Source organism: Tribolium castaneum, chromosome 1, assembly GCF_031307605.1.
Source record: "Tribolium castaneum strain GA2 chromosome 1, icTriCast1.1, whole genome shotgun sequence".
Classification (NCBI taxonomy): Eukaryota; Metazoa; Arthropoda; class Insecta; order Coleoptera; family Tenebrionidae; genus Tribolium; species Tribolium castaneum.
The window spans coordinates 9215624-9222830 of record NC_087394.1 but is presented as its reverse complement, the minus strand read 5'-3'; the positions used below and the strand labels follow the sequence as shown (position 1 = coordinate 9222830).

General features: G+C 32.4%; 1 non-coding gene across 1 annotated transcript; it reads right to left on the bottom strand.

Annotated features, from left to right (window-relative positions):
* Nucleotides 1-1600: 1600 nt before the first annotated feature.
* On the bottom strand, nt 1601-2665 carry LOC103313106 (uncharacterized). Its single transcript, XR_010333353.1, has 2 exons — nt 2174-2665; nt 1601-2119 (listed from the first exon to the last, which is right to left on the bottom strand). It is a non-coding gene; the product is annotated as an uncharacterized LOC103313106 (transcript).
* Between the last annotated feature and the right edge of the window lie 4542 nt (nt 2666-7207).

Below are 7207 nucleotides of genomic sequence, written 5' to 3'. Positions count from 1 at the left end.
TAAAAAACACAATTTTTTTAAAAATCACTACGAAGTCGACAATGAATATTTTCCGACAAATTTGCCACAGGAAAAACTCAAAATATCTTACAGTTTTAACAAGTAGTCGACTTTTACTTAAAACATGCACATAATGTACCTACAGGATGTGCCAAAACGAAAAAAGTTGAATAACCCATTTTTTTCAAATGGAACACCATGTATTTTTTTAGACGTATCGATAGCATTTTGCTATCTAAATGTATAGACTTTGCATAGCAAATTTTTTCAAGATTTTTCAAAAAAATATATAATAATATAGTTTTTTTGAAAAATTTATATTATTATATTTTTTTTTGATATCTATTAATATAACTAATTACATTAGTAATCTAATTTTTACTTGATACAAAAATGAATTTTACTCATCAAGAATTTTTTTTTGATGATTTAATTTTTTTTTAAATTGTTTTTTAACAAATAGTTGAATATTCCGAATCGAAAAGAGATAGACCCATAATTTTTTTGCGTCGAATCTAATTGTGCAAAAATATATAGGGTGTTCCATTTAAAAAAATATAACTTTGTTACACCACCCTGTTTATAAGAGTCTGTGCATAATTAAAATTATTGTAAAATAAATAAAAAAAACAATAAATAAAATAAAATCCCCGATTTTTTCTGAAAACAAATCTTATCAAATGGGCCCTCACTTCTAAGGATTTTAATAATTTATTTGGTTTCTTACCATATTTTGGCATTGGCTCGAATCATTTTTAGGTGTGACATTTTCGTGATTTCGTGACTACAAACACGTAATCAAACAAAATTTAGTAAAACTATAGCTGTAGTAATAAAAAATGACGAAAAAATGTACGAAATCGCTGGAATAACACAATAAAACTATTTTGCGATTTCATCAAATTCTTTCAAGATAAGCAGAAAATATTAATGAGTTATTTATTTTAGCTATACTAAGAAAAAATTTAAAAAACTCATTAGGTATCATAATAATAAACTGTAATTACACATTTTATTGAAAAAATTAATAAGAAAAGAAACGCGAGGTTTTGACTCGTTTTTTACCGGTTTCGGGCCTCTTATAATTTAAAAAAAACTGATAACTTGTTTTTTTATACGTATGACTCTGTCATACCACAAAAATGTATAAAACGTTCGTTATTTAATTTTGGAATTTTCGTATTCACATGCAAATAAATCGTACAAAGGATCAAGAAAGTTTTAATTGTAAATAATTTGGAATCGCTTTAGGACAAATACTTTTCGAATTTCCTCACGATTTTCAATGATGTTGCATGTTTTTCATTTTTCAAAGTTTTGAAAAATTGGAGAAATCGGAAAGTAAATGTAAATGATAGGAAACGTCGAATAAAACTGCAGTTTATTATTTAACAAATATTTTTTTTTATTTTAAACACTTACAAAAACAAAAATATCAGTTAGAATTAAAAAATCAAATAGACTTCAAAGATAATATTGGCAAAAGCGAAAAACCATTATTAATTCATGAAAAATGCTTGATTAAAAAAACGGAAATAATCACTTTTTCAAAATTACAAATGCAATATTGAGAGCCCTTGAATTAATGCTTTTTTATTAAAAAAAAAAAACGGAAATCTTCAATTTTTTTAAGTCGTCGAGAAACTTTTGACTAAAAATTTCCAAATATTCCACTAAATTACCCAACAAAAGCGATTTTTTCATTTTCAAGGAAGGTTTTCCAGTGACATGCGAATAACGCATGGAACAGAAATAAAAATATTAACGAAAAATATCAAATAATAGAAGTAAAATATAAATCATAAATATTGTATTAGAAATAAACTTCAAACCGAAAAGCCACTATCAGCTAGAACAGTCTTGTTGTAAAAATTTTCATTATCTTCCATAATCATATTCCACGAATCTTGAAAACTTTTATGGAATGTTTCAACAAGATAAATATTCGACGTGAAAGTAACATCTTCATAATTATTTAATATTGTTGACATTCCAGTTAAATTCATTGAACCCATAAAGAGAAAACCCTTGGATCCATCATAATCCTTGACACTATATTTACAATGCATTATATTACTCAGACTGGTAGTTTTCTCAATATAAAAGGCCACCTTAATCCCTTAAATAACAATAAAAATTTACAAATTCAAATATTTCGCCTGTTTTATTGTACCTGATTTCATCAACTCATTGTATTGTTTGGCTTGGTTTTTGACCGATAAATAATTTACAATCAGTCTTACTTTAACCCCACGTGTTAAAGCGCTTTGTAAAGCCTCCATTAAAGGTTTTAATGAAAAGGTCATCACAGCCAGGTCAATGGAGTGTTTTGATGTATTTATAAAATACAAATAAGGATCCAAAAATTTGTCCAAATTTTTGGTCGAAATGCTCATTTTATATTCGGGAGGCCAGCCAGTGATGTGAGTCTTGGAGTACATAACAACACAGTTGTGTCTTTGGTAGAATAGTTCTTCGTCCTCATACTGCTGTTTTAAGGACTTGTAGGTTGAATAAAGCTTTTTGAACATGTAAACACAGGGCACGAACAAAATTGCGGTAAAAGCTGTTTCGTAATTTGTTAAAGACATGTTTACACGTTGTTTTATCACAGTTTTTGCCAGAGTTACAGTTGAGGTTATGTTTATAACTTCGAATTAGTTCAAATCTCTGTAGGACTGAGCTCTACTGCTGCTGTAGATTATTTCGCAATGTAGGGGGAATTTTAAAATAGTGTTATAGTATTTGAATATAATTATATTTGTTCACCAGACGCACTTTATATACTTTTTTCTTTTATTTCATTTTTAATATAAATAAGCAATTTTTTTTTTGGTTTAGCAGGGGAGAGTGGGGTTATTGGGCGTAGTGGGTAATTGTGAACACCCCTCTGTGGCTTATGCCACAGAAATATAGGGTGATATTTATAACAATTACTAAATTACTCAATATTCCGCATTTAATTAAAAGAAAACAAAAAGGCCTGCGCCTCCAATTTTTTAGTATGTTGTAGTCGAATGTCTTGTGATGTTCTCCTACAAAAATGAAGGCAATTGCTGCATGCAATCCACACGACGCATGGGTCAATCTAAACCCGTGTTTAATGCGAATTTTTCAAAAATTACTGATTATTCCGCATTTTTTTAAAAGAAAACAAAAAGGCCTGCGCCTCCAATTTTTTAATATGTCGTAGACGAATGTCTTGTGATGTTCTCCTACAAAAATGAAGGCAATTGCTGCATGCAATCCGCACGACGCATCGGTCAATCTAAACCCGTGTTTAATGCGAATTTTTCAAAAATTACTGATTATTCCGCATTTTTTTAAAAGAAAACAAAAAGGCCTGCGCCTCCAATTTTTTAATATGTCGTAGACGAATGTCTTGTGATGTTCTCCTACAAAAATGAAGGCAATTGCTGCATGCAATCCGCACGACGCATCGGTCAATCTAAACCCGTGTTTAATGCGAATTTTTCAAAAATTACTGATTATTCCGCATTTTTTTAAAAGAAAACAAAGAGGCCTGCGCCTCCAATTTTTTAATATGTTGTAGTCGAATGTATTGTGATATTCTCCTACAAAAATGAAGGCAATTGCTGCATGCAATCCACACGACGCATCGGTCAATCTAAACCCGTGTTTAATGCGAATTTTTCAAAAATTACTGATTATTCCGCATTTTTTTAAAAGAAAACAAAAAGGCCTGCGCCTCCAATTTTTTAATATGTCGTAGACGAATGTCTTGTGATGTTCTCCTACAAAAATGAAGGCAATTGCTGCATGCAATCCACACGACGCATGGGTCAATCTAAACCCGTGTTTAATGAGAATTTTTTAAAAATTACTGATTATTCCGCATTTTTTTAAAAGAAAACAAAAAGGCCTGCGCCTCCAATTTTTTAATATGTTGTAGTCGAATGTATTGTAATGTTCTCCTACAAAAATGAAGGCAATTGCTGCATGCAATCCACACGACGCATCGGTCAATCTAAACCCGTGTTTAATGCGAATTTTTCAAAAATTACTGATTATTCCGCATTTTTTTAAAAGAAAACAAAAAGGCCTGCGCCTCCAATTTTTTAATATGTTGTAGTCGAATGTATTGTAATGTTCTCCTACAAAAATGAAGGCAATTGCTGCATGCAATCCACACGACGCATCGGTCAATCTAAACCCGTGTTTAATGAGAATTTTTTAAAAATTACTGATTATTCCGCATTTTTTTAAAAGAAAACAAAAAGGCCTGCGCCTCCAATTTTTTAATATGTTGTAGTCGAATGTATTGTAATGTTCTCCTACAAAAATGAAGGCAATTGCTGCATGCAATCCACACGACGCATCGGTCAATCTAAACCCGTGTTTAATGCGAATTTTTCAAAAATTACTGATTATTCCGCATTTTTTTAAAAGAAAACAAAAAGGCCTGCGCCTCCAATTTTTTAATATGTTGTAGTCGAATGTCTTGTGATGTTCTCCTACAAAAATGAAGGCAATTGCTGGATGCAATCCACACGACGCATGGGTCAATCTAAACCCGTGTTTAATGCGAATTTTTCAAAAATTACTGATTATTCCGCATTTTTTTAAAAGAAAACAAAAAGGCCTGCGCCTCCAATTTTTTAATATGTCGTAGACGAATGTCTTGTGATGTTCTCCTACAAAAATGAAGGCAATTGCTGCATGCAATCCGCACGACGCATCGGTCAATCTAAACCCGTGTTTAATGCGAATTTTTCAAAAATTACTGATTATTCCGCATTTTTTTAAAAGAAAACAAAAAGGCCTGCGCCTCCAATTTTTTAATATGTCGTAGACGAATGTCTTGTGATGTTCTCCTACAAAAATGAAGGCAATTGCTGCATGCAATCCGCACGACGCATCGGTCAATCTAAACCCGTGTTTAATGCGAATTTTTCAAAAATTACTGATTATTCCGCATTTTTTTAAAAGAAAACAAAGAGGCCTGCGCCTCCAATTTTTTAATATGTTGTAGTCGAATGTATTGTGATATTCTCCTACAAAAATGAAGGCAATTGCTGCATGCAATCCACACGACGCATCGGTCAATCTAAACCCGTGTTTAATGCGAATTTTTCAAAAATTACTGATTATTCCGCATTTTTTTAAAAGAAAACAAAAAGGCCTGCGCCTCCAATTTTTTAATATGTCGTAGACGAATGTCTTGTGATGTTCTCCTACAAAAATGAAGGCAATTGCTGCATGCAATCCACACGACGCATGGGTCAATCTAAACCCGTGTTTAATGAGAATTTTTTAAAAATTACTGATTATTCCGCATTTTTTTAAAAGAAAACAAAAAGGCCTGCGCCTCCAATTTTTTAATATGTTGTAGTCGAATGTATTGTAATGTTCTCCTACAAAAATGAAGGCAATTGCTGCATGCAATCCACACGACGCATCGGTCAATCTAAACCCGTGTTTAATGCGAATTTTTCAAAAATTACTGATTATTCCGCATTTTTTTAAAAGAAAACAAAAAGGCCTGCGCCTCCAATTTTTTAATATGTTGTAGTCGAATGTATTGTAATGTTCTCCTACAAAAATGAAGGCAATTGCTGCATGCAATCCACACGACGCATCGGTCAATCTAAACCCGTGTTTAATGAGAATTTTTTAAAAATTACTGATTATTCCGCATTTTTTTAAAAGAAAACAAAAAGGCCTGCGCCTCCAATTTTTTAATATGTTGTAGACGAATGTATTGTGATATTCTCCTACAAAAATGAAGGCAATTGCTGCATGCAATCCACACGACGCATGGGTCAATCTAAACCCGTGTTTAATGCGAATTTTTCAAAAATTACTGATTATTCCGCATTTTTTTAAAAGAAAACAAAAAGGCCTGCGCCTCCAATTTTTTAATATGTTGTAGTCGAATGTATTGTAATGTTCTCCTACAAAAATGAAGGCAATTGCTGCATGCAATCCACACGACGCATGGGTCAATCTAAACCCGTGTTTAATGCGAATTTTTCAAAAATTACTGATTATTCCGCATTTTTTTAAAAGAAAACAAAAAGGCCTGCGCCTCCAATTTTTTAATATGTCGTAGACGAATGTCTTGTGATGTTCTCCTACAAAAATGAAGGCAATTGCTGGATGCAATCCACACGACGCATGGGTCAATCTAAACCCGTGTTTAATGCGAATTTTTTAAAAATTACTGATTATTCCGCATTTTTTTAAAAGAAAACAAAAAGGCCTGCGCCTCCAATTTTTTAATATGTTGTAGACGAATGTCTTGTGATGTTCTCCTACAAAAATGAAGGCAATTGCTGCATGCAATCCGCACGACGCATCGGTCAATCTAAACCCGTGTTTAATGCGAATTTTTCAAAAATTACTGATTATTCCGCATTTTTTTAAAAGAAAACAAAAAGGCCTGCGCCTCCAATTTTTTAATATGTTGTAGTCGAATGTATTGTGATATTCTCCTACAAAAATGAAGGCAATTGCTGCATGCAATCCACACGACGCATGGGTCAATCTAAACCCGTGTTTAATGAGAATTTTTTAAAAATTACTGATTATTCCGCATTTTTTTAAAAGAAAACAAAAAGGCCTGCGCCTCCAATTTTTTAATATGTTGTAGTCGAATGTATTGTAATGTTCTCCTACAAAAATGAAGGCAATTGCTGCATGCAATCCACACGACGCATCGGTCAATCTAAACCCGTGTTTAATGAGAATTTTTTAAAAATTACTGATTATTCCGCATTTTTTTAAAAGAAAACAAAAAGGCCTGCGCCTCCAATTTTTTAATATGTTGTAGACGAATGTATTGTGATATTCTCCTACAAAAATGAAGGCAATTGCTGCATGCAATCCACACGACGCATGGGTCAATCTAAACCCGTGTTTAATGCGAATTTTTCAAAAATTACTGATTATTCCGCATTTTTTTAAAAGAAAACAAAAAGGCCTGCGCCTCCAATTTTTTAATATGTTGTAGACGAATGTCTTGTGATGTTCTCCTACAAAAATGAAGGCAATTGCTGCATGCAATCCGCACGACGCATCGGTCAATCTAAACCCGTGTTTAATGCGATTTTTTCAAAAATTACTGATTATTCCGCATTTTTTTAAAAGAAAACAAAAAGGCCTGCGCCTCCAATTTTTTAATATGTCGTAGACGAATGTCTTGTGATGTTCTCCTACAAAAATGAAGGCAATTGCTGGATGCAAT